Genomic DNA, 18,368 nt, shown 5'->3' on the forward strand with positions numbered 1-18,368 from the left:
CTAGTGTTCTAAACTGAACATATTGCTTGTTTTCTTATCATGAATGGGCTTATCACTATAGCTTTGTCCAACTCCAAAGGGAGTTATGCCTTTGCCATACAGTACAAAAATTTATTTATACTGTAAACCCCCGCATGATCCTCGGATATAGGGTGTTATATAATTAATTTAACAACAACACTCTGGATGTTTCCCTAAATGGGCAATTCATCTGCAAAGGTGTGGCCCGGGACAAATGCTTATTGTGGAATGTGGGCCCAATTTGCCATGTGATCAATGTGTAGAAGGCAGCTTCTTGACTTGCTTTTCTTAAATCAACAACAGATCTTAGTAGGGAAGGCAGCAGATGAAGAGGGACACTCGTCTCTTCAGCCCCCCTCTCCCCATTTTCAAAGGGGAGATTTCCCACCCTTCCCACTGGCACCAATGAGGACTCTTTTTCTAAGGCTCTTAGCCAGTGTGGAGCTGTAGAAGCTGAACTCTGTTCAGATTGCTGTGGGCGACTGAAGAGATAAGCCTCCCCTCTCCAGGCACTGCTTTCCCAGTAGGAAACAGGCTCCATACACCAGTAATTATTTAAGGAAGAACAAGATATAGCCATGTTATATATGTAATAAGTGGATATCTATGGTAGTTTGGCCCTCAGCAGTTGGGAGAGAGAGAGAGAGAGCCATTGGAGAGATTGGAGTTAGCCAAAAACTGAAGGTACAATTTTTTTGTACCTAGCTTATTGTCTGCATAGGCTGGCAGTGGTTCTCCAGGATTCCTGATGTGGTTCTTTCCCAGCCTTACCTGAAGTTGCCCATCAGTATTTGGCATCCGGACAGTGGACTGAGCAGGCAACCTTTTCCCAATGTGACAAGATGCACAGAATCGTCATTTAAATTATTGTAATCATTTCTGAATTTGCATCTCTGTATATATTGCAACACTTGCAACTATTATGCAAATCTGTATTCTCTTTTGTTTTGCTCTGTGGTGATACGCAGGAAGCCTCCCTGGACTGATGGTTTCAGTGTTTCAGTGTTTCCAAGTCAAACAGCAACCCATCACATTTTTTTTTAAAAAAAGTTGTTTATTGTGAATACGTAAATTAAAAAGAAATGACACACTTGTAAACTGCTGTCCTGATACACATGAATAATAAATGCATATTCACTGAAACGTGTCGCATATTTTTTCCCATAATGTAAAATTTAATACAGAATAATGAATCACTTTGAAGCTCTCTCTGCCACATTTTTTCCATGTTGAAATTGAAGAACAGACTTTCGTTCTTTTCACTCTGAGAACAAAATCAGCCTTTCAGACAGACAGCATTCACAGAATTAGCTGCTGATGCATAAGGCTCTTATGCAAATCAGCAGCCAAGCTCATGGGCCTGTGGTTGGATTACAACTAAACCTCAGGCCTTTGAATTTCATACAACTGGAGCAATAAAAGGGTATAAATATTAAAAGGAACAAACACAAAATAAATGTAGTGGAACATTTTTTAAATAAAGAGTTGTAATGGAAATCAGAGCCATCTGTACCTTATTAAGACATACATAAAGCCAACCTGCATCTGGCACTGATCTTTAAGTGCAGGCTTTAAAAATAAAGGTCAGCCGCACATGGAAATGGCACATCTTATTGGGGCTCCTCTAAATCACTGCAGGAAAGTGGCTCTGCAGACGGTCCTTAATTGGAGTTAAGGAAAAGGAGAATACAATGTCGCCTCAAACACCTCACCTGTAAAATCTCCTTCCTCTTTGTCAGAATTTTTCTTCTTCATAATAATAAAATAGATGGGAGCTGTTGAAAGAGCAAAATGGATAAGGCCCTGAAGCTACCTGTGGTGCGAAATGGGAACACTGCATAAGTGGCAAGAAGCAGACATGAAAGGCTTGGTTTCCATGTAACACCCAGCTAAGACATTACATGAGCAAACTTGAGGCTTGCATGCTATCTCTGCCCTTCTGTACTCCTTCGCTAGCTTCTCCAGGTAGACCTGAGAAAAATTTCTACCAGAAGCCCATGGTGAACTGCTGCCATTCAGCTCAAGATCAGTAGTTTATAAACTTTTCAGATCAAGCTGAGTGTGAATTTGGGGACCCATTTTTTTTTAAAAAAATGATAATATACGGTATTTGTATGGTGGTTGTATTGCTGCTGTCGTCACTCCTCTTAGACCAGGAAGCACCCATCCACTGGGTTAGGAATGATTTGAGCTGCATCCAACATCTGCAGGGCCACAGGTCCCCCATCTCTGATATGTAATATGCAAGTTACTGGTAGGTAGCCGTGTTGGTCTGCTGTAGTTGAAACAAAATAAAAAAAATCCTTCCAGTAGCACCTTAAAGGTAAAGGTAAAGGGACCCCTGGCCATTAGGTCCAGTCGTGACCGACTCTGGGGTTGCGCGCTCATCTCGCATTATTGGCTGAGGGAGCCGGCGTATAGCTTCCAGGTCATGTGGCCAGCATGACAAAGACGCTTCTGGCAAACCAGAGCAGCACATGGAAATGCCGTTTACCTTCCCGCTGTACCGGTTCCTATTTATCTACTTGCATTTTGACGTGCTTTCGAACTGCTAGGTTGGCAGGAGCTGGGACCAAGCAACAGGAGCTCACCCCGTCACAGGGATTCGAACCGCCGACCTTCTGATCAGCAAGCCCTAGGCTCAGTGGTTTAACCACAGCGCCACCTGGGTCCCTCCAGTAGCACCTTAGAGACCAACTAAGTTTGTTATTGGTATGAGCTTTCATGTGCATGCACACTTCTTCAGATACCAATAATAATAATAATAATAATAATAATAATAATAATAATAATAATAATAATAAATTTTTATTTATACCCCGCCCTCCCCAGTCAAAAACCGGGCTCAGGGCGGCTGACACCAACAGAATTACAATAAAACATAAAAACAATTAATTAAAATACAGATTAAAATACAGTATTAAAATTTAAAGTGCAGCCTCATTTCAAGTAGGCCATAAATCCAAGCCATGAGGGAGGAAAACACAGGGGTCAGGCTGAGTCTAACCCAAAGGCCAGGCGGAACAGCTCTGTCTTGCAGGCCCTGTGGAAAGATGACAAATCCCGCAGGGCCCTGGTCTCCTGGGAAAGAGCGTTCCACCAGGCTGGGGCCAGTACTGAAAAGGCCCTGGCTCTAGTACAGGCCAATCTAACCATCTTATGACTCGGGATCTCCAGAATGTTATTATTTGTGGACCTTAAGGTCCTCTGCGGGGCATACCAGGAGAGGCGGTCCCGTAGGTACGAGCGTCCCAAGTCGCATAGGACTTTAAAGGTCAAAACCAGCACCTTAAACCTGATCCTGTACTCCACCGGGAGCCAGTGCAGCTGGTAAAGCACTGGATGAATGTGATCCCGCGGCCGGGACCCTGTAAGGAGCCTCGCCGCGGCATTCTGCACCCGCTGGAGTTTCTGGGTCAGCTTTAAGGGCAACCCTGCGTAGAGCGAGTTACAATAGTCAAGCCTGGAGGTGATCGTCGCATGGATCACTGTGGCCAGATCGGGGCAAGAGAGGTAAGGGACCAACTGCTTGATGCGGCGGAGTTGGAAAAATGCCACCTTTGCTGTGGATGCAACCTGCGCCTCCATGGAAAGGGAGGCGTCAAAGGTTACACCCAAACTCTTGACAGAAGGCGCTGGTACCAATTGAGCCCCTGCAAAAGATGGGAGTTGGCCCCCCAACCCCATGTCGCCCCGACCTAGCCAGAGGACCTCTGTCTTCGAAGGATTTAGCTTCAGTCGGCTCCCACGTAGCCATCCAGCCACAGCTTCCAAGCACCTGGTGAGTGTGTCCGGGGCCGAGGCAGGGCAGCCGTCCATCAACAGATAGATCTGGGTGTCATCAGCATATTGATGACAACCCAGCCCAAAACTCCGGACAATCTGGGCAAGGGGGCGCATAAAGATATTAAAAAGCATTGGGGAAAGGATTGCGCCTTGCGGGACTCCACACACCAAGGGGTGCCGCGGCGACAACTCCCTCCCTAGCGCCACCCTCTGTCCCCGACCTGAGATGAAGGAACGCAGCCATTGTTGGACTGTGCCCTGAATCCCCACGTCAGCAAGGCGGTGGTCTAAAAGTTAATGATGGACCATATTGAAGGCTGCTGACAGATCTAAAAGAATCAGCAGTCCTGACCCACCTCGATCCAGCTGTCTACGGAGATCATCTGTTAAGGCGACCAGAGCTGTCTCAGTCCCATGACCAGGGCGAAAGCCGGACTGAAATGGATCTAGAGCCGATGTTTCATCCAGAAACCTACCAAGCTGTTCGGCAACCACTCTCTCAATTATCTTACCCAGGTACGGAAGATTCGAAACCGGGCGATAATTGGATAGATCTAAAGGATCTAGAGATGTTTTCTTTAAGAGTGGACGCACCACTGCCTCCTTCAACTCCTCTGGGAAAGTCCCTGTGCCCAGGGACAAGTTGATGATCTCACAAACTTAGCTCATACCAATAACAAACATAAGAACAGTCTGCTGGATCAGGCCAATGGCCCATCCAGTCAGGGTGAGTCCAAGACATTTTGGCACCTGAGACAAACCACAAATTGGCACTCCCCTCTCTACCAGGGAAGAAAGGGTGAGTGAAGATCTAAATCAGGAACAAGGGAATAAATAAAGATCTACACTGGAATCTGCTGCCACTGTTGATCCTGCTGCCCAAGGCAGTTGCCTCACCTTGCCTAATGGGTGGGACAGCCCTGTATCTAATCCAGTAGCCTGTTCTCAGGGTGGCCAACCAGGTGCCTGTAAGATACCTGCAAGCAGAACCTGAGTCCAACAGCAGTCTCCCCTCCTGCAGGTTCCAGCTAATGATATTCAGAAGCATACTGTCTCCTACCATGCAATACCAAGTCCAATGGACAGCTTCCTATGCCCCTAATTGCCGAGAGATCTATTGCAAAAAAGACTCCAGGACAAGCCTTTCACACCCTCTCCTGAAATTGATTCCCCATTCACAACAAGGCTGATTATTACAGGCTGTCTGTAATAAACTAATTAAAGCTAAAAATGTAACCACTTCCCAAACAAGGAAAACAGATGTGTCAGCACATGCAAGCCTGACCAGTTGCTATGAGACCAACATTTTATAGTTTTTTAATTTAAAAAATAGGCAAAAATTGTGAAAACAATACATGATTCTGGATTTGAGATTATGCAAAAGGAGAACAGTTGATTTTTCTCCTCCCTCAAATTCTACTGATGCTGAATTTTTTAAAAAAGCATATTTCAATCGCTTTTGCCGGAACAATAATCAAACATCCATTCGAAATGTACCCCCTCCTCTCGATCTTTTTTAGGGAAAAGAAATAATGCAGAAATAAATATATGTTTGGCATAAATTAAAAGTCAGAAAGCTTTTACCGTAGATCATTTATTTTTCACAGGATAAAAGTTTCTAAGCAAACAATCCTTCTCTTTCAGCTTCAGAAAAGAATTGAAGCCTTCTTTGCTGTGCAATAGATTTCAAAATTAATTATTAACCACAGAACTGTTTGCCGAGCCTGATTTTCAGCAGCCAGTGAAGGGACATATGAATTGTCAAAGTCCTATTGACACTACTACTTGGAGCATGGGTGCGTGGAAGTGAGAGGCAGGATGGAGTAATCTCTGGTAAAGGATCATGCTAGCGCTGTCATATCCTCTCTCTTTTTTTGCCAGCTACTGTAGGTGGGGATAGTTAGGATCCACTTCAATTGCACTGGTGGGTCTTGGAAGATAGGCTAGCGCTAGAAGTATGTGCTGCTGTAGAACACAGTTATGTGGACATAACACAACATACCTACTGTTGCAAGGAGAAAGAATGGATTGCATTGGGGATGTGGCCAGGTAGGAGTAGGGCTTAGAATCCTATGCTTGCTTCAGCTCAGTCCTATCCCTGATGATGGCACAATGCCCGCAAAAGAGGTGGTGCATGTAAAAAGACTCATTGTACACCACTGAGAGACAAGAGTGACTGTTCCCCCCATCTCATGCTTCACCTCTGCAACCAAAAGTGAGTATAAGATTCCAACTAATTGTCGACAATCATGGCACTCCAACAGTGGTATAGAGAGAGACCTCAGCTAGATAGCACATCTCACAGTAGGGTGTATAACTACATTACTGTGTTGGAAACTGGAAGACCAGCTAGATGGTGGTACCTACAATCACTCATTCACCCACTCCTACTGAGCACCTAAGCATTGTTACCGTTGCCAGCCATTATTCACTTCTTCCTTTATTGCTCTTTTAGCTCCCCACTAGCAGTAAGGCAGCCCTCCAAAGACAAACAAGAGCATTCCCCACTCCCAGTATTATGCAGACCACAGCTGAAGCTGCTTTGTCCCAGAGAGTAGTCCCAGTTAGGGGTTAGGGGTCTTGCCCATGCAGGGAATAGATTCCAGAAATGCAGGATCACATACCGGTACTGCTAGTCCCATTCAGATGGTGGTACCTACAATCACTCATTCACCCACTCCTACTGAGCACCTAAGCATTGTTACCGTTGCCAGCCATTATTCACTTCTTCCTTTATTGCTCTTTTAGCTCCCCACTAGCAGTAAGGCAGCCCTCCAAAGACAAACAAGAGCATTCCCCACTCCCAGTATTATGCAGACCACAGCTGAAGCTGCTTTGTACCAGAGAGTAGTCCAAGTTAGGGGTTAGGGGTCTTGCCCATGCAGGGAATAGATTCCAGAAATGCAGGATCACATACTGGTACGGCTAGTCCCATTCAGATACCAGTAGCAAAGTGAGGTCAAGCAGACATCAGGTTCATGTAGGACAAGGTCAAACAAGATGAGATCAGATTCTTATGAACATGGTTGACCAAAGCAGATGTCAGGTTCCAGAGAGGTCAGTCAACTGAAGCAGAGAACAGAGTCCAAATAAGCAAAGTCGCAGCCCAAAAAAAGAAAAAAGGAATGGAAGCAAAGCAGGTAGCACTCTGGATGACATCCAAGCAGCATCTAGGCCAGACATAACCAAAATTGAACCCTACAGAGGGCTGCAGCTTCTTCTGGACAGCTAGCCCTGGTGAGTGCAGCTGCTTCTCTTAAAGGGCTGTGGCAATTTAATGGGCACAGTAAAAGGAAGAAACCTTTATTAAGTCCTGGGCATGGAAGAACCTCAATGCACATTTCATAATGGTGCTTGGGTGTGGGCCCTGTTCTTTGTGGTTTTTCAGAAATTTATCTTTGAGCAGTGAGTGGGGGTTGTGCTGAGCTTCATAAAGGTACAAGGTGGCTGATTGGGGGGGGGGTCTCTATTCTACACTGCAGTAACTTTCAGAAGTCTTTGTCTTTCATGCTTGAGGCAGAGACATCTTAAGAACAACATAGGAAGCGGTCTTATCCTGAGTCAGACCATTGATCCATTGAGTGCTTTGTACACTCACTGACAACTGCTCCCCAAGAATTCAGGCAGGAGTAGGGATGGGGGACAAATTCAATTAAGTTCATATTTAAAGGCAAATCTATCAAATCCACACTTTCTGAAACAATGCTGTAGACAAAACACAGCCCTCCTTCAAAATTCACATTTACAATTCAATGTTCCCAGCAAAAAATGTTCACAAAAATGTGTATATTATGGGAAAGTGTGTGTTAAAATGAATATGTTTGTGAACATACCGGTAACACACACAAAAACAGGGGAAATTGCAAAAATGAGTGCATTAGTCAAGACTGCATATAAAACATGTTTATTAGGAGAAATTCACACTAAAATGTGCTCCTATACCAGTAATCTAGGAAGTTTCACCAGTGTAGCTAAGCAGAGTTTTACTGCCTGTGCAACGTTTTCTGAATGCTGTATGGAAAGGAATACGAATCTGACCTTTGGAGAGTTTGTAAGTAAATCATTTTTAACTCTCGTTTTTGTTTTATGCTAGGGGAAGAGGGGAACTTTGGAATGAACTTAGAGGGCCATTTTTAAAGCTCTAACAACCTGTATTTCCATGCTTTACTTTGCTGCATATTTTGTGATTTTAATCTCTGCTGGCCTTTCTTTCACCAAAGAGTACTTGCTCCAAACCTGGATCTTGGCAGCCGGGAATTCTCCTTTACAACAATACTTATTTTTCCTTGCAACCAACTTAAACTTTATTGCAGTGCAAAATTTAAAAACCCTTTGGCCACCTTGTACAGTTATAAAGGTCAGCAGAACCTCCCACTGCCCCCTCCAACAGTTTTACTGAACTGCAAGAGGCAGGAAGAGTCATGCATCTGTTGCCAGGAGCAAAGAAAACAGGGGGTGGGCAGCAGCACAGCACTCTACAAAACTAGCAACAGCTAATTTAAATAGATAGTAAAATCAAACTGCTTTAAGTTAAAAACGCTTACAGTAGCAGTTCTGAAAAGCCTGGGGAAACCATTTTTTGTGGGGGCCTGGCACTTGGATGATAGTGTTAAGGATTAGAAGGCTTTTCCATACTAGCAGACCCTTTTGTAGAAGGCTTACCCCCCCCCAAATATAATTATGATAGGCTGCTACCAAGCAGGATGAACCTCCTGCCACACCCTAATCTGTCCAGCTGCTTGGGGAGTCACTGAGTCCTATTTCCATGACTTCAGCTCAGCTCTAAGAAAAAATAAATAAAGAGAGATGGTTTGGATTCATGTTCCCCAAACCCAGAATTTTACAAAACCTTGCAAAATATCCTTAGGCTGTAAGGGGCACAGCGTAATCATGCAGTCTTAAACTCACGAGGAAGGTTCTAATGAGAAATTACACAGAATTGCCTTCTAAAAATCAAGGAAGACAAAGGTCAAAAAAGGGATCCATGTCACATTGTAATGAGGTCTCTAGACAGGCCTGCCTGGAGTGGGTATTCCAAAGGCAAAGAACCATCACAGAAATGGCTCTCTGTCTTGTTGCTATCCGTTACACTTCAGATTGTAAGGGCACCTGGAGAAAGGTCTCAGATGACGTCAGCGGTTGGGCAGATGGATGCATGAGGAGATGGTCAAATAAATACCTGAGTGCTAACCTGTGTAGGTCTTTAAAATTAAGACCAGCACTTTGGATTGAGCTTGGGATTTTATTGGGAGGCAATGCAGTTGCACAGTGCATTTGTACAGTGACTTGCTACATTTAAGTAGTAGTACAGTACTACTGACGTTTCCATGCGCTGCCAGAAGCGGCTTAGTCATGCTGGCCACATGACCCGGAAGCTGTCTGCGGACAAACATCGGCTCCCTCGGCCTATAGAGAGAGATGAGTGCCGCAACCCCAGAGTCGTCCGCGACTGGACCTAACGGTCAGGGGTACCTTTACCTTTATCTTTACCTGAAGTTATAATGCAGCTTTGGAAGGAAGGAGAAATGTATCTTCACTAGGGTCCTGGATAGACTATTTTAGCTGGATCATTAACATTGTACTAAAGAACTGTTTCTACTGTACTGCGGTGTTTTTAATAAAAAAAAACCCCCAGTCCTGCTGCTATTAAAATCATCAAAGGCATTCTCTATCCAAGAATTAAAATAATATTTCTGGCTATACACCCACACAAGTAATGCTGTAAAACAAGAGTGCAGGATAACAAGCAGCTATGAGCTAAAGATCCAATTACTGGGCAGTGTCATTTGTGCAGTTATCAAAAAGCAATGTTCTGAATAAGTGAACGGAGCTTTGGCTTATACAATCACTGCAATCACTTAGGGTAGCAAGCAAATACTGTGAATGTGAATAACAAAATGTACCTATATTAAATCAGTTTGTTCCCTGTCAGCATAAAGGGGGCCTAAAGAACTGAAACCCAGAAGTTTATGGCCTTTAAAAAAAATTATATTGTTATCAGTTTTGTACACCAACATTGTTATTGAACCTATATGAGTATAGTCACATATTACTTTGGCTTATATTTTAAGAACTTCTAATTCATATTGTCCCCCTTCATGGATCACTGCCTTGTCGTGCGAAGAGGCTTGAATAACTCCAAGAAGCTATGAGCTATGCTGTGCAGGGCCACCCAAGATGGACAGGTCATAGCCAAGAGTTTAGACTAAATGTGATCCACCTGGAGAAGGAACAGGCAAACCACTCCAGTATTTTGCCAAGAAAACTCCATGGACATAAAAAAGGAGAAGCTTTGAGAAGAAAGTGAGAGTTTCCAAGGCATGCTCTGGTTCATAGTGTTACGGAGAGTCGAACATGACTAAGATGACTAAACAACAATTCATATTGTCAGTTTCCAGTGTGGAAACTGGGGTGTATGGGGTGTTAGGGGTGGGGTAGTACCTTTGGTTGAGGACGCGTCATGCTCCTTCTGGGATAGTTTGTCCACCTTTGGTCCCCAACCTGCACTCAGCTCTCATCTGTGGCTCATATAAGCTGTCGGCATGCGGTAGCAGCCACTCCCTGGGAAACGGTTTCGGCTGGCTGGCAAACCAGCTGAGGGTAGCCAATGGGTCTCAAACCCTCAGTGAGTTAGAGACTTCCCCTGCACATGCAGTCATGGGAAGTGAGGGCTTGTCAACCTGGGAAGGTAGACCATCTAGGAGAAGGAAAGCTCTGGTCCTAAACCTCTGGTGCCTTGTGGCTAAACTCATTCATGAGAAAGCCGGGAGGAAAAATCCATGCCCACTGCCTTGAGGGAGATCTTTGGGATAAAAAAAGGCTGCTGAGTAAACCCTAAGATGGCTGCATGGCTCCTTATACACATCTTTCCAGCAAATCCTGCAGCCAAGCTGGTGCCAAATGTATTGCTCTGCTTTCCTTCGAACCACACCAGTGAGGCCAAGAGGGGGAGGTCTTGTCGTCTGGGCAGGCCACAACCGCCATACACACTGTCCAGGCTTGCGCCTCTGGGAGGTCACTTCAGTGCTGCTAATACAGCAAAAACAATGTGGGAAGCAGCAGTTACGAGTTCCTGGTCTCTTGCAGTCAAGCAGATGCTGTGATTCTTCAGCAGTTTGACTTCACTCCTGGAGCTGCACTCCATTGACTCTTGAGCCAGACAGATGCCAACTATTCATATTGCTTATGTAACAGTTGTCCCAAATCACCTGATGCTTTCTGTGCTCTCAAATCTAATGAATGTTTGTCAGATTTGTCTCTGTGAAGAAGAGGGGGGGAAGGAAAAAGTGTTGGGAGTATCCAGAGTGCTAGAACTGTTGCTATGTGATCATCTCCCACCCAAGGCTACAGGATGGAACATTTCCTGGGCGATGAAGTGTTCTAGGCTCTGCTCATCCATGCCAATCATTGATTTCCCTTTTCTGTGGTTCCCAAATGGCTTAGTTGTTGAACAAATAGGCTCCTGAACGTCGCAAACCCTGAAGTAAGTGTTCCATTTTGCAAATGTTTTTCGGAAGCCAAACGTCTGATGCTGCTTCCACGGATTCTGCTTGAGTGCAGGAAGCTCCTGCAGCCAGTTGGAAGCCACGCCTTGGTTTTCGAACGGTTTCAGGAGTCGAACGGACTCCCGGAACAGATTAAGTTCGAGAACCAAGTTACCACTGTAATTAGAAGAACCTTCAGTGTCAGCCTGGATATTTGCTGTTGTACTGATAGTCTCTACTATGTCTGATCTCTGGCTCCTGATTTGTAGCTGTCCACACAGCAGAGCACTTACATAAGTGAAGCACAAGAAGTCTCTTCTCAGGTGTATTAAACATGAGGTTGGAGACATTTTTACACGCACAGAACAATTTGTCTAGTCCAGGAGCTAGAAAAATTCTCGCGACCGTTACAGATTGTGCAGGGAAGAGGTGTGCTACATTCACATTGTATCCGCCATTACAGAGCCTAGTGGTAGAGCTTTGCTTTGCAGGCAGATGGTCCCTGGTTCAATTCCCGGCACCCTCAGCAAGGAAAGGTCCTCCCCATCTCCTGTGCATTAGTTCATGTGCTTCAAAAAGTGATAATAAGCCAGCCCTGCTGCATTTGTGAGCCCTCCTGCTTATTCCTCTGGCTAGTGGTGGGAGTGGGGATGGATTTTTGCCTTGCTTTGACAGCTCCACTGCCTGAATGGAAATGTTCTAAGAAGGATCTCAGGCCTTTGTCCACAAAAAATGAAAGTTAAAACAACAACAACAAAGTTGAAAACACACAAGTGATAGAAGAAGCTTGCCATTTAGAGATGTAGGCCACAGAGCCCTGCCTGAAAGTTTGTGTCTTGATTGAAGGTGACAAATGAAAACGTGCTGAGGGGAGTGACACGGAAAAGTGCTGCCCCAATTTGAGCTGTTGAGGCAATAATTTGTTGTCTGTCAGACTCATAAGGCTTAACTAATGCTTTCTGAACTATATCAACTAGGATATCCTTCCCACCCCTTCAAATCTCTTTTCCAGCTGATTAGCTTGTGACAAAAAAAAAAAAGTAGTATCTCAAGTAAGGTAAAAATTCTGGGAGCTGACTCACCAGCAATTCTTTCCGCAGTGCCAGTGCTCATGATGAGCTCTATAATTCAGGAGGTTATTTCTTGTCAGTATCATTTTCTAGTGTGGAGGAATGATTGTTCTCAGTACCTGAATGTTCTTCTTTGCTTTTTTTAAATGCACATGCCTGCAATGAATGTGGCACTATAGATATCGTCAAGGGGTTTTAGTTTAATAACAGCCTGGATGGATGCCTTAGTGTAGTGTTGATTCCCCTAACATAACATCTTTTTAAAGATGTCACAAACAACCGCTGTCACTCCAGGACAAGTTGAGTTAAACATTATCCCTTTAATAAATGATTGGATTTAAATTTCTACAGCCTATTAACAGTAATCTTTATCTACACACACACATAGAGTTGTTTGATTGCTCCGGTCTCTGGGGAAAACATGTAATAGCACCACATTTCACTTGTCTTTTTTTCAAGGAAGGAAGGGAACAAGAATTTACCTTTCACTGCAACTGCCTAGCAACATAAAAGTGGAGATGTTGCATTAAAATCTGCTCATCACAGCATGGAGTGTAATAATAGGCAAAGCTTTTGCTCTGCAGAGTCTAATCAAAAAAATTATTCTAATGTATAAAACATAGGGGCAAATTTCCATTGCTATGCATGGCAGATTATGCATGGAATTTCTATTTAGGGGTATATGCAGCTATTTGCCATTTGTATGATGGCATAATTTGAGGGCAACATTTCTCATTTCTTGTGTTTAATCAAGCTTTTTATTAACACATCTAACATCTTTTACCACACTAATTTGGGGACTGTCCTTTAATGTCTTATTAAATGACATCTCATGCTAGTAATAGGAAGTGTATGGTGTCGTTCCTTGGAAAACTGACCATAGTTTGGCCTAGCCAAGCAAAGGTAAAGATATCAGAAGACCGTTGTTGTTGTTGTTTAGTCGTTTAGTCGTGTCTGACTCTTCGTGACCCCATGGACCATAGCATGCCAGGCACTCCTGTCTTCCACTGCCTCCTGCAGTTTGGTCAAACTCATGTTCGTAGCTTCAAAAATTAGGGCCTTGTATTTAGGAAGGAGGTTGTGGACTCTCCTTCCTTCCTTGTGGACTCTCCTTCCTTGGAGGTTTCTAAGCAGAAGTTGGATAGCCATCTGTCATGGATGCTTTAGCTGAGATTCCTGCATTCCAGGGGGTTGGTCTAGATGACCCTTCCAACTCTATGATGATTCTATGATTGTCATGCAATGTGGTGACACCAGTAGTGGCAGGGAGGAAGGGGTGGAGTGCTCTCTCTCTCTCTTTTTCTTGTTCTCACTCTTGCTCTCTGGTGTTTGGAACACTGCTATAACAAAGTCCAAGGTGCCAGAGACCCTGGGAAATGTAGTTTCCTATCTCGAGAGAGTAGGGAAGAAAGGGTGAGAGACCTCCCTCCCTTCCTGATGTCACTACAGAAGCAGATGCATCAATAGAAGAAGCAACAGAAACTATTCCCAGTGTTTCTGTAGTTAGTAAGGGTCGGGGGAGCTCATGGTGTGGTTTTTTTGGGGAGGGATTCTGATCTTGCTGCGCTCCCAATAAATGTCACCAGGAGCATGTCATTGCTCTTAGAGTTAACTAAATTGTGGGCTGATTTGTTGAAAATAAAAACCTTTGTCTATCGAGCCCCATTCCAAATCAAACTTAATGCCCACCATTAAGTAAATCTGAAAGTGCTTTTTCATCTCTAGACAGGGTGCTCAGAAGTATACTTAGGTACCGGGTGGCACTTCTCCCCTTGAATCCAAAGCAGCTTCAGGGTGGAAAGTGTAGCTGCAGGAGCCCACACATCACAGTTGCACATCAGACAGCTCTTAATTCCAAGCTTCCTTTGAATAATGAGGCTGTTTCTTAGCATGCTGGCTTTCCTCTATCATGCAAAGCAGAGGGCTCCAAGTACTCTTCCGAGTTTCATTTGGTATTTTTTTTTTTTGAAAAAAAAAGTTAGGGCAGAAAGTTCAGAAACCAATCGCTTCTTTTTTTGGTTACACCTCAAAACAATATATCTCAAGTATAGTTTTCATTAATCATTAATCTGTACATTATTAAATAAGTCACTTCGTCATTTTTGTACATATCTATTTGTGGAGGAATGCGTAAGTCTTAATATTATAGATTCTTGGCACCTGGTCAGAATCTATATGGAACTTATAAATCCAGATTAAGAAAAGGGGGCATTTGTAATAGCTCAGCTAATACCACATGTAGTTGGGAAATAAGCCTCACTCTGTTCAATGGACTTACTCTGAGGTAACTGTGCATTCACTTGCAATATGTCAGCTTAGCTTATACCCAACAGAATATTATTCAACAGAATATTAGTTTCCACTGTGCTATATTTGCACGTTGCTATACATGAGCTACCCAGCTGACTCGCTTAATTACTTCTTTGTGAAACATCCTTCCCAGATATCTTCATAAACGCATTATGTGCTAAGCAGAATTAATAAAATCATGTTAGACCCCAATGCACTTGATCTTTCTATAAATATTATCAAGCAATACATTAATTATCCAAATGTGGATGTCTATTTCCCCCCTTAATCTGTTAAGCACCTGTGCACTACCTATAAACCAGTAATATGCGCTCTCTCTCTCTCTCTCTCTCTCTCTCTCTCTCTCTCTCTCTCTCTCTCTCACACACACACACACACACACACACACACACACACTCCATACTCCACACACTCTCTCACACCATTATAAACTTATTGTAAACATATACATATAAATAAACATGAAGCATCCCTTACAATATGAATGTTGTTCCTTTGCATAAGCATCTGAATTTGACTCTTAATGTGTTGCCCCATAGAAATTGGCTAGCTTATATTGTGATCCCATTGACCAGGTATTCCCTCTGGGAAGGTATAGAATAATAATTAAATGCCCTTGCACTGGTGGAACACAACGGCACTGTTCACAAGAGCTAACATGCACACACCATTTACAATAGCCGACAACATGGAGGAGGCACCACCAGCCCTGTCCACCACGTCTGCCTGCCAGTGTGTAGCTGCTGTGCCAGTGTGACACCACTGGAGAAAGTGAGGGGGGAATGGGTGGGATTGGGGCATGCTGAGAAGGTGCCACCTTAGTTGGAATCTTATACACACCCTGATTGAATCCTGTTTCACTTTCAATCTCAAAAACTGGTCAAAAGCTGAGGAAACCATATTAGGAATTTGTGAATAAATGACAGGGTTGCCTTATTTATTGTGTTAATGAATTCTGGCTTGCATTGTTTCTTATGAATTTGTAATATTTAAGTTATGGGTATGTTAAATTTAAGATAATGGGAATCAAAAAGCTCAGTTTAATTTGTTCAAATGATTGATAACCTTGAAGGCCTCATGCAATGCCTTGTACGTGGGACTTTCCTTCAAAATGGTCCAGAAGTTACAACTAGTGCAAAATGCAGCAGTCACGGTGTTGGGTGAGTGCCTGGAGACCCTCAGATATAACATCAATTGTGGAAAAACTACAGTCGTTGCCTATTGCATTATGGGGCATATTTAATGAGCCAGTACTTCCATTTAGAGCAGGCATCCCCAAACTGTTGCCCTCCTAATGTTTTGGCCTACAACTCCCATGATCCCTAGCTAACAGGACCAGTGATTGGGGAAGATGGGAATTGTAGTCCAAAACATCTGGAGGGCTGAAGTTTGGGGATGTCTGATTTAGAGCCCTAAAAGATCTTGGTCCCAAATATCTGAATGAAGTATCTTCCCATATTGACTTGCCCATTTGTTAAGATCCGCAGGGAATGTCCTGCTAGCAGTCTCCCTCATTCAATGAGATGGGAACCCATGGAGAAGCTTTATTGACAGTGGCTGCATACATTTTGAACGATCTCTCCTTTGTGGTGCATTTCACCATGGCACTGCTGTTTCGGCCTCAGTTAAACATACCCTCTTAATCCAGGCCTTGGGCAAAGAATGAGGATCATTGGAATGGATTTTTAGTGCTCCTGCTGTTTTGATGTGTATGGAATTCAAGTTTGTTATGTATGTTTTAATATTATTGTTTACTTTTCTGTTTTCACCTTATGTGTCTGTCCCCTCGAGCCTTTGGGTGATGAACAAACTATATACAGTATATGGCAAATAATAATAAATTATTAGTCAGGAGGAGTTGTTATTATCAGGGAATATTTCCTTCTCTGGATCAATAAGATCTCACCGCTGTCTGCTTATTCAGAAATGTCTACCTTAATTTTCCTTTTTTTTTAAAAAAAAATCCTTTATTACTCTTTCAACATTTGTGATCAAACCAATCGCCCCCAGATGGTTTAATATTTTGAGATGAGACTGGCATTCCAAGTGACATGACATCTCCATGACTGGCATTCCCTTGTGACAGGAATATTAAAAAACCATTTTAATCAGTTGATTATTATTGTCTATAGGGTACACTTCCTAGTCCTCAAAATTATCAGCAGAATCATCAAGGACAAACATTCAGACTATCAGCTGCTTCCAGCTACCGAGATGAAGGTAAAATCCCCATATTTATTCTTATTGCCTCTGACATTGAGAGTTTGAAAATTAGATTTAAATGAAACCTTAGCCGATTGGAGCCTGAAGTGTGTTTTTTTTTTTAAAAAAAAATGCCTCAAATTCCAGGAAAAGAATGAAGGTACCTGCTCTTCCACAATTTCTGTCAAGCTACCTAACACCTATCCATCTTTCTCTAAACATATACTAGCTACACCCAGAATAATTATCAAATTAGGATATATACGGTACTTTTCAGAAAATCAACAGTAAAACGCAAATCACTCCAAATAGCATTTGAAAAATGCAGCGATTTCCTAAGAGGGATGAACAATTTCCAGAGAAAAGATACTTTCAAATTGCACTTGAACTATTAGAAAATCATGAGATTTGCAGCACAATCCTATACATGTCTCCTGAGAAGCAAGTCTCTTTGAGTTCAAAAAGATTTTCTCCCAGGTCCATTGTGTTCAGGACTGCTGTTCTTTGACCATTGGCTTGATGTTTTGTGATTTTGTTCTTTGAAATTCACAGTTCATTGCTGCATTGTTATATAATTTTATATTTATATCACACACATGACAACTGGTGGCCTTTATACCACACAGCAGGAGAGGAGGTAGCTAGTTCATAGTACTTCATAATATATAAACTATGGAGATATTTGCCCTTTAAACTTCTACACTTCTTTTGCTTCTGCAATTTCCTTTGGTATCATCAGCTAATAATAAAGTGGTAATTAGAAACATTACATTACATAAGGAACTACAAACACAGTGACATAAAGGCTCTGAACTTTGAACAAAATGAACACCAAATATTCCCTGCAAAAGTAATGCCATTGGGTTAATCGGTATTAAAGCAATCCATTCCGAATAAATTGCTTTTATTATGAATTAATTTAAAGAGGACTTTTTCTCCGGGGGCTATGTACTGCAGGTTTAATAGCATTATATATCAGTGGTGATTGACACACGATTATATGGAAACTTGCTCCCATCTCACAGCACATGCTTTGTAGAACCAGCAGAGATTTCACACATGTAGTTTCCTATGTGGGATAGCGCACAAAAACTCTTCTTCATTCCTTGGAACACCAAGAAAGCATTATGATCTTTATATGGTCCCTCTGTACTGCAGAAGCAGCTCTGGGCCAGAGCCTATGACCTGTGACAAGCTTTCCAGTAGAGTTCATGGAAATTAATTACATGGGTGTGCAACAAGACATTAGAGATCTCTTTTAGGTTTTGCTTGCCTTAAGAATCAGTGGGCAAGAAAAAAAAATAGAAGGCTAACTTCTCTGTTTAGGTGACTTAGGGAAGGCAAACAAAGTCAAGGACTGTAATCAAGCTGGTTGGTGTGTGTGTGTGTGTGTGTGTGTGTGTGTGTGTGTGTGTGTGTAAGTAAGTAAGAGCAGTGTAAAATAGCTGCTAAGAAAAACAGTTGCAATGTTGGACTGTAACCTAAGAAACACACG

General features: G+C 42.9%; 1 long non-coding RNA gene across 1 annotated transcript in view; it reads left to right on the plus strand.

Moving 5' to 3' along the window:
* The window catches only part of LOC132592637 (uncharacterized), an 85,533-nt gene that overhangs the window by 64,272 nt on the left and 2,893 nt on the right, over positions 1 to 18,368 (plus strand). Inside the window, exon 4 of the long non-coding RNA XR_015947734.1 lies at positions 16,804 to 16,891. This is a non-coding gene — a long non-coding RNA (uncharacterized LOC132592637). The remainder of the gene's footprint in view (positions 1 to 16,803; positions 16,892 to 18,368) is intronic.

This window comes from Zootoca vivipara, chromosome Z1, assembly GCF_965207765.1.
Source record: "Zootoca vivipara chromosome Z1, rZooViv2.hap1.1, whole genome shotgun sequence".
Taxonomy (NCBI): Eukaryota; Metazoa; Chordata; class Lepidosauria; order Squamata; family Lacertidae; genus Zootoca; species Zootoca vivipara.